The sequence below is a fragment of the Mirounga angustirostris genome, unplaced genomic scaffold (genome assembly GCF_029215605.1).
Source record: "Mirounga angustirostris isolate CCGP_5_RB_7025 unplaced genomic scaffold, mMirAng1.0.hap1 SCAF_6, whole genome shotgun sequence".
In the NCBI taxonomy this organism is placed as follows: domain Eukaryota; kingdom Metazoa; phylum Chordata; class Mammalia; order Carnivora; family Phocidae; genus Mirounga; species Mirounga angustirostris.
Window position 1 is genome coordinate 24,818,148 of NW_026991714.1, and position 12,385 is coordinate 24,830,532.

The 12,385-nt window shown below is 42.3% G+C and overlaps 1 long non-coding RNA gene across 1 annotated transcript; it reads right to left on the minus strand.

Moving 5' to 3' along the window:
* Positions 1–1,161: 1,161 nt before the first annotated feature.
* Positions 1,162–12,328, minus strand: LOC123845969 (uncharacterized). Its single transcript, XR_008506238.2, has 4 exons — positions 12,249–12,328; positions 5,583–5,690; positions 3,948–4,219; positions 1,162–3,680 (listed from the first exon to the last, which is right to left on the minus strand). It is a non-coding gene; the product is annotated as an uncharacterized LOC123845969 (long non-coding RNA).
* Between the last annotated feature and the right edge of the window lie 57 nt (positions 12,329–12,385).

The window sequence follows — 12,385 nt, forward strand, 5'->3', positions numbered from 1 at the left end:
CCCCTGCCCTCAGGAAACTTATATTCCGGGAGGGTCAGATGAATTCGAAGAGTACAAATGTTATCGCCCACAGACAGATGCCCTATCCCCACAGGGCCCTGTCATCCTGACAGGGAAACTAGCAACCACCCCACTGCCCTGAGTTACGAGAAACCAGATGACTAGCTGGAGAGGAGTCTGGCTTAGGGCCTGGGAATCACATCTCACTCTGTACCTCTTCGCATTCCTTTTGGGCTCGAGTTCCATGTCCTCCGGACAGGGTCTCTGGGAGGGCTGATGGCATGTGGGAGACACTAGGGAAGAGCCAGGGCTACACAGATTTGGCAGGCTGATTACTGTGCTCCTGTGGAATCTCCAGCACATTCCAAAGACCTTGGCTAGGCCCCCAAATAGCTTATCAGAGCAAGAAAGGACTTTACAGCTTGTCTGATCTCCCCACTCATGTCAGCTAATAAAGACAGTGAAGCTGAAAAGGAGGAGGGACATGTGGAGGTCACAGAGTCTTCCAGAGGTGATTCTAGGGAGATTCCAAGCATCTTCTCTTGTCGCCTCCGTACCAGTTCGCCTCTTAGGCTGAGCCCGCCTCTCCCCTGTTCACGTACACATTCACACTCACACACACTTACTTATGAAGCTCTCTCTGACCAGGGCCTCGTAGGGTCACCTCATGGTTGCAGCCCCCGTGAACTCGACACATCTAACGCTCTCCCTTCCCCTCCCCTGTCCTTCCATGGCCTTACAGGAAATGTTTGGGAGTATGTTTCACACAGAGACCCTGACTGCCCTGTGAGGGCCCAGCCAGCCCCCACGCTGCCTCCAGAGCACGTGCCATCCCGGACTCCCAAGAAGAATGAGCCTGGGGCCATGAGGAGTGGCGGGTAGAGGAGAGCACGTCCACCAGGACGGCAGCTCCTCCCTCCCCTCCCCCTCATCCTCCTGTCTCCTTCCCCTGCCTCCCTCCTGGCATCTCTAGAGCCAGCCTATCTCAGCAGCAAGGAGAACCACTTCTTCAGCCTCCTGCTGATGCTCAGGGCCCTGGACAGAATGAGAAAGCCTACTGCTCACCCCACCGCACCCACCCATGCCCTGCCCAAGGCAGCCGATGGGACCCCCGCCCCCCCCCGGCCCCCCCACCGACTGCTGCCTTTAAGAGTGAGCCAAGAACAGAAGGGAAAATTATGCCCCTGCTGACCTAGTGTGCAAAGGCCCTTGGGCCTGAACAGCTTGGTGTCAGATGGTGTCAAGCTATCACAGGACACGGGGATGAACTTGCTTAGGACTCGATGGCTTGCCCCCTCCAGCTGCCCCAACTCTGTCCCTGGCGGCTGTGCACTCCTGGGACCACGTGTTCCCGACACCCCAGGAATTTAGTCTTGATGACTGTGCCTCCTTCCTCCTCATCTCAAGGCTGCTGGGAGCTCCACGGCTATTCAGCACTTCAGACTCTAGCCTGGGGGGTGGCCAGGGCCCTCGGGGGCCACCAGAGCTACCTCCCCAGGGGCAGCCCACCAACGCAGCAGCCTCTGAAATGTGATCTCTCCCCCCTGCCTTCAGGGGCTGCTCCCTTCCACTTGAGACCCAGAGGGGAATCCAAAAAGGACAGGGTGGGTAGCTACCAGAATCCTCTGGCAACCTAGTAACAGATGCCAGTTATTCTGCATAAAAGCTTTTGGGAATCCTTTCTTGTACTAGAGACTTGGGAGGTGGGGTGTCCTAGGGGTAACCAAGGGCCAGCTAGTGGGACCTGAGCCCTGATGGTCCCCTTGACTTCAGAAATGCACCCCCCACCCCTGCCCTTAGGAAGTTGGCTTTGTGCTTTTTCACTTGGCAAAGAGCCAATGATTTTAACTCTCCCTTATCAGCTTGGGGCCTGGATCCTTTGGCCAGGCAGGGGAGGAAGCCCCCCAAGGGCCAGTGGCATCCCCCAAGTGGGTGCAGAACGTGGCAAAGGGCTGATCCAGATTGGGTCATCCTCCATGGGCTTCCTTAACAAACTCAGGACCTGAAGTCATCTTCTTCTAGGACAGATGAAAAGAGGGGTATGGTCTTCATGGATGTGAGGGGTTAATAGAGGAATCCTACTGTTGACTTGAAAACAAATAGATGGCATGTGCAAGTATTTGGGGAAATTTCCATGAAGTGCACAGAAAACCTTTCGGTCTTCCCCCACTGCTTCTCCCAAAGCTCCTTCAACTCAATGACCCTGCCCAACAGGTTGGGCTGGCCCAGCCTGAAAAAAAAAAGCCCCCATTCCTAGATTCCTAACTTCAGCCTGACCCGCGTACCCTCGTTGTGTGTCTGTATGTTGAGTGAGCCAGTCAGCTAGCAAGTCTTCTTAGAGTTAAAGGAGAGGGTGCTGGCAAAGAACCAACAGATTCTTGGCCTAGAAGCATTGCTTCTCTGTGATTTCATTATGCCATCTGGCTGCCAATGGAACTCAAAACTTGGAAGGCGAAAGACAATGTTATCTGGGATTCACCGTGCCCAGCACCCGAAGTGCCAAATTCCAGGAGGACAAGAACTTTAGCCAATGACAACTCATCCTCCCCTACTCCACCTCCTTCAAAGTCCAACTCAGGCCCAGGAGGTAGGGGAAGGTCACAGAGCCTCAAGACATCCCAAGCAGAGGAGTCCTTTGAACCAAGCGTTCAGACGGTGGAGGTAAAATTGGAAACACATGGGGTAGAAGGAGACATTGAAGAAAACTTCACTGCTGGAAGACTTTGAAAAGAACATAAGCAAAGTCAGACAGACCACTCTCTGGACATGGCTGAGGCAGGAAAGGAGAGCAAGATAGTGAAATAATCCAGAATTTCAATACTTTTGAATGTTCTTCGTGATACTGACCTATGACAATGGGATCCCTGGGGAAGCCCGGGACTCGCAATGTTTGTGTAATTTATTTAATTTAAACAGCATTCTCCTTTTGTTCATTTTGGTAATAAAGTGGTTTTGAAATCTGAACAAATGCATGTGTTTGGGTGGTTTTACAGCAAGGCAAAGCAAGTCACCTCCAGAATAAGCTGGCCTTGCTTTGCACTGTCCTAGAGGGAAACAAGGAGCTAAGAGCCATCCACCAATACAGTGGAAGATTTCAGGATACTTCTCTCACTGTTGATAAATCATACGGATAAAAGAAAATAGTATGGTATGAAAGAGTTAAACAACAAAGTAAACAATCTTGATCCGGTGGACGTGTGTTAAATTGTGCACACAATTAAAATTTGTACTTCCTAAGTACACATAAAATACTTCCAGAAGTTAATCACATTCTAGGCTCTAAATAAATCATTCTCCACCAACTTTAAGGAATAGGCATTCTCCACAGCAATGACCACAATGCATTGAAACTAAAAATCAGTTACAAAAAGATAACTTGCACAAAAAAAATATGACTTCAGAATTTTTGTAAAAAAACACTTCTAAATAACTCAGAGTCAAAAAAGAGATCATACGGAAAATTGAAAACATTTAGACTTAAACAGGAATGCAAATACTATGTATCAAAACTGTGCAGGGGCGCCTGGGTGGCTCAGTCGTTAGGCATCTGCATTCGGCTCAGGTCGTGGTCCTGGGGTCCTGGGATCGAGCCCCGCATCGGGCTCCCTGCTCAGCGGGAAGCCTGCTTCTCCCTCTCCCACTCCCCCCTGCTTGTGTTCTGTCTCTCTCTGTGTCTCTCTCTGTCAAATAAATAAATAAAATCTTAAAAAAAAAAAAAAAAAAAACTGTGCAGGGAGGGGCACCTGGCTGGCTCAGTCAGTTAAGCCCCCTTCAGCTCAGGTCATGATCCCAGAGATCAGAGTCCCACATCCTGCTCCTTACTCAGCAGGGAGCCTGCTTCTCCCTCTGCCTGCCACTCCCCCTGCTTGTGCTCTCTCTCCCTCCCTCTCTCTCTCTGACAAATAAATAAATAAAATCTTAATAAAACAAAACAAAACAAAACAAACCTGCAGGGAGGGACATCTGGCTGGCTCAGTCAGTAGAGCATGCAACTCTTGATCTCCTGGTTGTGGGTTCGAGCCTCACATTGGGTGCAGAGATTACTTAAAAATAAAATCTTCTGGGACGCCTGGGTGGCTCAGTCATTAAGCGTCTGCCTTCAGCTCAGGTCAGGATCTCAGGGTCCTGGGATAGAGCCCCGCACCAGGCTCCCTGCTCAGTGGAGAGCCTGCTTCTCCCTCTCCCTCTGCTTGCCGCTCTGCCTACTTGTGCTCTCTCTCTGTCCAATGAACAAATAAAAAATTTTAAAAAAAAATCTCCAAAAACAGAAAAGAAAAAATTTGAAAATTAATGAACCAGATGTTTGACCATGGTAGTTAGAAAAAGAAAACAAACTCAAAGAAAGCAAAGGAAAAAAAGATAGTAATGATAGCATAGCTAACATTTATTGAACCGTTACTATAAGTTATACACTCTTCCAACTGCTCTACCCATATTAACTCAATTAATCCTCCCAATAACGCTAAGGGGTACAGACTATTATAATCCCCATTTCATGGATGAGGAAACTGAGACTCAGAAAGGGTTTTTTTTTTTTAAGATTTTATTTATTTATTTGAGAGAGAGAGAGATCCAGCACAAGCTCGGGATGGAGGGCTCAGAGACAGAGGGAGAAGCAGGATCCCTGCTCAGCACGGAGCCCGACGACAAGGTGCTCCATCCTAGGACCTGGAGACCAGGACCTGAGCTGAAGGCACACACTTAACTGACTGAGCCACCCAGGCACCGACAGAAAGGTTTTAAATAAGTTTCCCACTCAACACAACTCCATGAACATGAAGGAGATTAAGATTTCAACCCAAGGGGTGCCTGGGTGGCTCAGTCGTTAAGCGTCTCTGCCTTCAGCTCAGGTCATGATCCCAGGGTCCTGGGATTGAGCCCCACATCCAGCCCTGCATCGGGCTCCCTGGTCAGCAGGAAGCCTGCTTCTCCCTCTCCCACTCCCCCTGCTTGTGTTCCCTCTCCCGCTGTCAAATAAATAAATAAAATCTTGAAAAAAAAAAAAAAAAAAGATTTCAACCCAAGCAATCTGGCTCCAGAGTTTAAGCTCTTAACTACTACAAAATTGTAAACTTAAGCGAAATGAATACATTGCTAATAAAATATAATTTACCAAAATAGAATAAAAAAACAGTAGAAAATCTGAAAATCCTATAGCCATTAAATAAAACAGAGAAAACACCAGGCTCAGATTACTTTATTTTTTAGAATTGTTAGAAAAATATATTATGTTTCTGGTCCAGTTTTATATATATATTTCAGAGAATGCCAAAAAAAAAAAAAAAGGAAGGAAAGTCACTCCTTTAATAGTTTAAATTTAGTAGAAATAAGTCTCTCTCTCTCTCTCTCTGTAAAAGTAATCCAAAGGTAGACAGGCCAGAGCTAGGATAGTCATGAGGCTCTCCAAGGACTTGGGCTACTTCCAGCTCAGCTCTCTGCCCTCTCTTAGTGTAGAACTCACCATCATGGTCCAACAGGGTTGCTAGAGCTATAGCCCTCATGTCTGATCGTGGAGGGAGGGATTTAAGAAGAGTGTGTCCATAAAAACACCTCCTTGAGTCACATGCAACACTTTGGCTTACCTTCCATTCTCCAAATGTAGTCACATGGCAAAACCCAGCTGCCAGAGGCTGGGAAATGTGGTCTTGCAGCTGAATATCCATATGCTGAGCTAAAACTCAGGATTCTTGCTACTTAGAAAGAAGGGAAATGGATACTGGGGTCAGCTAGAAATCTCTACCATTTTGTCTAATGAAATTTCTGAGGCTACTATACACTTGATACCGAATCCAAAAAAGGACATTATTAAAAAGAAAAACTACAGGCCAAAATCAATTTCATAAACAGAATTGCAAAAATCCTAAAGGAAAATCCAGCAGTGGGTTTATCTAAGTAATGGTTTTTCCCAGGGTGTTTTACATTTTTAAAATTTATTAATGTGATTCATTACATTAACAGACTAAGAGAGAAATGTGTTCTGCCTGGTATGGAGACATATTTTAAAGCTATAATAACTAAGTTAGTCATATTAGCATAGAAATAAACAAAGAAACCAATGCAAAAAAAATAGCCCAATAACAGGCCCTTTCACGTATGAAAACATAGTAAATGACAGAGCTGGCCCTGCAGATCTCTGAGGAAAGGGCAGACTATTTAAGGAATGGTGTTGGGAAAATTGGTTATCTAATTGGAAAAAAAATAAAATTAGACCCTGATCTTATACCCCTTACAAAAGTCAATTCCAGATGGATTAAGAACTTTACTGTAAAAGTTTAAACATTTTAAAAGATAACATATTGAAATATATTTATGACCTTGAACTAGAGACTTAATAAATAATAAACAAAAAGTATTAATGATTTTTTAAAAGTGATAAATTCACCTACATGAAAATTAAGACTTTAGTTCTGCAAAAGACCATAATGTGAAAATATATGACACAAACGGATAGAAATATTTGCAACATAAGTATAACTGACAAAATATTAGTATTTAATATACAGAAACTCCTAAAAGCCAATAAGACAAACGATTCAAAATAAAAATAGGCAACAGACAGAGATAGTAATTTTACTGAGAAAACAAGCATATCAAATAAGCATATGAGAAGATGCTTAAAGTCCTTACTAAACTGGAAGTACAAATTAATACCACAATGAGATATCATTTTCCAGCCACTAAATGGGCAAAATTAAGACATCTGAAATGCCAAGCACTGGTCAGAATATGCAGAATATGAAGCAATAGGAACTCATATACTAAGCACAGCTTACTGAAGGGAGTATAAACTAGTTCAATCGCTTTGGAAAATAATTTAGCATTATCCTATAAAGCTGAACATTCACGTATACTACAACCCAACATTTCCACTTATAGATATAAACCTCAGAGACTCTCTCTCCCCTGTGGCTTAGGACACATGTACAATAAGTACTTATGTATTTGAGAATGGATGCAGCATCATGTATAGTGAATGTGAATAGACTGCAGTTAGATATAACAGTCTGGACGAATCCCACAAACTCCTGCTAGAGTGAAAAAAGCAAAGACTATGAAAAGCATGCTGTCACTTTTATAAAAGCAAGCAAAGCCAAACTCTCTCTCTTTCTCTCTCTTTCTCATAATCATATATGTGGTAGAATGATTTAAAGCACACTCAGACACGCACCATTTCAGGTAGTGGTTACCTAGAGCAGGGAATGGAAAATAGAGGCACTAGGATACACATACACCTTTAACATTATTGATCTTTGCAGAGGTGGTCATGTTATTTGCTTTACACATTCATTGTATATATTGAGTATCAAATGCTACATGGTAAGAGAATTTAAAGAATATTCAAATTCAGGGAAGTGTTTTTAATATAAGCTAAAGGAATGAAGCAAAATATAGAACTTTGTATATAGTATGCATCTGTTTCATTTTAAAACAGACACATTGGAAACACCTAAACTGAAGAGATTTGGGGCAGCGTCTCTATGTAGTTGAGTGTTATAAGTGTAGAGAGAGCATGGGGGTTGGAAGCATACAGAAAAAAAAAGGTGTTTTTAAACTCATTTGTGATCTACTGAAAAGAGATTATATTAAACCAAATAAATATATTCTTTCTCCCTCTTTCTTTGTCCTCTGAAATAACTGCAGTGGATGTCCTTACTTAGTCATCCAAACCCCACCCCCCTCCGCCCTGTTTGATTTAATTGACCCCCTCCTTTGAGCAGTCTTTCCATTTCAATCAGGGAAACAAAGCTACATCTTCCAAGTGCATTGTATACGTATGGAGACTTTGAGAAAAATCAACAACCCAGTACCAGATGCAAGTCACATAAAAATGTCCCCAAAACACAGGTATGTCCTTTTCCTCCTCCCCATCTTGCTTTAACACTGAGTAACGCTCTCTTTAAACATGTACCACATCTGGACAGATTTCTGCCACCTAACATCTTTCTAATGCATTACCTCAAAACTTTAATTTTGTCTCTATCGGTATGTCTTATTAACACCTGAAAAACATACATTTTATTGGGAAACTGTAGTTTGTTAGGCCTTGAGAGTTTTGTGACAATTTTTTTGCTGTATGTCACCACATCATTGACTCCTTTACAGCATGCTTTGATTACTAGACTTAAGGAAGTCTTGTCTCTTGTATCATATTTACACACAGTAAATTATTTTTTTCCACATGTGCTATATGTCTGAGGTTTTGAAATTTTTAATAAAAAGCATGCCAATATGAATATAAGCAATTGATTTAGTAACACTGGGCTTTTTTTGGTAAGATTTTTTTTTTATTATGTTATGTTAATCACCATATATTACATCATTAGTTTTTGATGTAGTGTTCCACGATTTATTGTTTACGTAAAGCACCCAGTGCTCCATTCAATACATGCCCTCTTTATTTATTTATTTATTTATTTATTTATTTATTTATTTATTTATTTATTTGACAGAGAGAGACACAGCAAGAGAGGGAACACAAGCAGGGGGAGCGGGAGAGGGAGAAACAGGCTTCCCGCCGAGCAGGGAGCCCGATATGGGACTCGATCCCAGGACCCTGGTATCATGACCTGAGCTGAAGGCAGACACTTAAGGACTGAGCCACCCAGGCGCCCCAATATATGCCCTCTTTAATACCCATCACCAGGCTAACCAATTCCCTCACTCCCCTCCCCTCTAAAACCTTCAGTTTGTTTCTCAGAGTCCATAGTCTCTCATGGTTCATCTCCCCCTCCGAGTCCCCCCTTCATTTCTCCCTTCCTACTATCTTTTTTTTTTTTAACACATAATGTATTATATGTTTCAGAGGTACAGGTCTGTGATTCAACAGTCTTACACAATTCACAGCGTTTACTGTAGCACATACACTCCCCAGTGTCTATCACCCAGCCACCCCATCCCTCCCACCCTCCACCACTCCAGCAACCCTTAGTTTGTTTCCTGAGATTAAGAATTCCTCATATAAGTGAGGTCATATGATACATGTCTTCCTCTGATTGACTTATTTCACTTAGCATAATACCCTTTAGTTCCATCCACGTCGTTGCAAATGGCAAGATTTTGTGTGGGTTTTTTGATGGCTACATAATATTCCATTGTGTGTGTGTATGTATGTATGTGTGTATACATATATATATATGTACATATATATATGTATACACACCACATCTTCTTTATCCATTCATCTGTTGATGGACATCTTGGCTCTTTCCATAGTTTGGCTATTGTGGACATTGCTGCTATAAACATAGGGGTGCATGTACCCCTTCAGATCACTACATTTCTATCTTTGAGGTAAATACCCAGTAGTGCAATTGCTGGATCGTATGGTAGCTCTATTTTCAACTTTTTGAGGAAACTCCATACTGTTTTCCAGAGTGGCTGCACCAGCTTGCATTCCCATTTTGGGTAAGATTTTATTTATTCATTCCAGAGAGAGAGAGAGAGCAGGGGAAGGAGCAGAGGGAGACGGACAAGCATACTCCACGCTGAGCGAGGAGCACAACACAGGGCTGATCCCAGGACCCCGAGATCATGACCCGACCCAAAACCAAGAGGTAGATGCTTAATTGACTGAGCCACCCAGGCGCCCCAGTAACATTGGACTTTTCTTAAAGTTCATTTTAAGAGGTTTGAAGTACAGGCGTGTTCACTAGCGAAAGGGGATGAGGGTCCGGATCAAGACCCAAATTCAGTAGGTCAAATGTCAGACAATGAAGAGCAAACAACTGACTTGGCCTATTTCAAGAACTGAGGGGATTTGGAGAGTGAGACCACACACCTCTCATCTCCAGGTTCCATCCCTCTCTGAGCTTGTCCTTCTATCCCTAGTCCTCTGGCCTGTTGTCAGTGTTGTTTACTTATGCTATAAAGAGAGAAATGGGTGTAAGTTTCCTACACTTCACCTAATGAAATTTGCTGGGAGCTTTAGCCACATTACTTGTGGAGTGACTTTTTTTCTTTGTGTTCAGAGTGACTTGATTCTGATTCCTTATGTTGTTTTGTATGGAGCTGCACTTTGTGTTTTAGCAGAACTGTCCTCTATATCCTTTATCATTTTTACTTACTTTTGTTTCCTTTTTAAATTATACATAGGGTTTTGTGTGTCTGTGTGAAATTAAAGCCTTATTAACCTTGTAAAAAAAATAAAAATAAAAAAGACACACCTTATATATGAGTATTTGAGGGCATAAAAAAAGGTTGAATAACACATCAACATATTATGAGTTAATATCTCTGGATATGATTTTTTATTTTTCGTATAAAAGACAAAAGTTTAGGGCGCCTGGGTGGCTCAGTTGGTTAAGCGACTGCCTTCGGCTCAGGTCATGATCCTGGAGTCCGGGATCGAGTCCCGCATCGGGCTCCCTGCTCAGCGGGGAGCCTGCTTCTCCCTCTGACCCTCCCCCCTCTCATGTGCTCTCTCATTCTCTCTCTCTCAAATAAATTAATAAAATCTTTAAAAAAAAAAAAAGACAAAAGTTTAAAACTTTAAAAGGTGAGACATCAAAATATATGTATGACCTTGAAATAAAGATTTATTAGCAAGAAAACAAAAAGGACTAGCCATGTAAGAAGCATGATTTGTTTTCTTTATATTTTATTGTATTCTTCAAATAATTCACAAGGGCCTAAATGTATATTAATTTTAAAATCATAAAACTTTTGAGATTTGGGAGTACCTGGGTGGCTCAGTTGGTTAAGCATCCTGGGATTGAGCCCTGCGTCTGGCTCCACATTCAGCAGGAAGCCTACTTTTCCCTCTACCTCTGTGATCTCTCTCACTCTCTCTCAAATAAATAAATAAAAATCTTTAAAAAATTTTTTTTGAAATTTGGTAGAAATTAAGCCACTTTGTATTAAAAATTCTGCTAATGTTCACACTTTTTAAAAAATATTTACGTATTTATCAGGGAGGGACAGAGAGAGAGGGAGAGGGAGAATCTCAAGCAGATTCCCCGGTGAGCCTAGGGCTCAATCCCACAACTCTGAGATCATGACCCAAGCCAAGATCAAGAGTCAGATAATTAACCAACTGAGCCACCAGGCACCCCCAATGTTACACTTTTACAAAAACTCATTTCAACTCTATTTTTAATGTTCTAGATCTTAAGCTGGGTGGTGAATACAGAAATGTTCATTATATTAATTCTTTACACCTTTCAGTATGTGTGAAATGTTTCATAATACTGTTTTTAGATTGCTATTGAAAAGTAAATATATGATTGCAGTTTTTTGTTTGGGATTATTATTATTATTATTATTATTATTATTATTATTATTATTATTATTATTATTTTAAGTAGGATTCCCGAAAGGGAACAAAGCACTCCTTCTCTGAGTTTTGGCAAACACCAGGAGTGTAAATTTGCAGCTTTGGGAATGAGTAGCTATACAGCCCTACTATTGATTTTTTTCTAGAGAATTCTAAACTTTGTGACTGGTGGTGGATTAAATTGCATCAAGGGATATGAAAGGAATGGGTTTTTTCTGGCTCCAATAAATCTAATTTTATTCTCTGTGCCACAATTTTCTTCTTTTCCAAAATTATCCTTCATAGGACAAATAGCTATTTATAAAATTTCAGTTTATTAAATACATCAAAATTATTAAAACACAATCTTTCTCAAAATCCTTCAGTCTTCATGTACCTGCCTAGAGTTGCAAAAATGCAGTGTTTTTTGTTTGTTTGTTTGTTTTAATTTTATTATGTTATGTTAGTCACCATACATCATTGGTTTTTGATGTGGTGATCCACGATCCACTGTCTTCCTATCACACCCAGTGCTCCATGCAGCAGTGCCCTCCTTAATACCCATCACCGGGCTAACCAATCCCCCTCCCCCCTCCCCTCTAAAACCCTGTTTGTTTCTCAAAGTCCGTAGTCTCTCATGGTTCATCTGCCTCTCCAATTCCCCCCAAAAAATGCAGTGTTTACATTAATCTCTAAACCACTTTCAGCGAATTCCTAAACTGGGGCAAGCCCTCTGAACTGATCATTCAAAGCAACGTGTATAAATGGAGGAATACTGTTTCAATTTCAGATTAAATAAAGCCAGGGACCAGGAAAGCTCCCCCACCATATCCGGGGGGATGGTAATCAAGTTCTAAACTTCAGAAGTGAGAAGCAGATTAAGGTCTGATACGCTTTGCTGATTTTATTTTGCCTCTCCCCGCTTTAATTGGCCTGTCATACAGCAAGGGATTTCTGAGAATCTCAAAGCGGAAGATCAAGCACACAGAAGACCTACCGTCTACCTGGAGCCCTCACCTCTGCTCTACTTCTGCCCGCCGCAGCTGGAGAAACGACCACTCCCGAAATGCCCTGCGGACCTGGGCGGAGCCGTCCCGCCGATTGGGTGGTTCTCAACCCCAGGGCAAGCAGCGA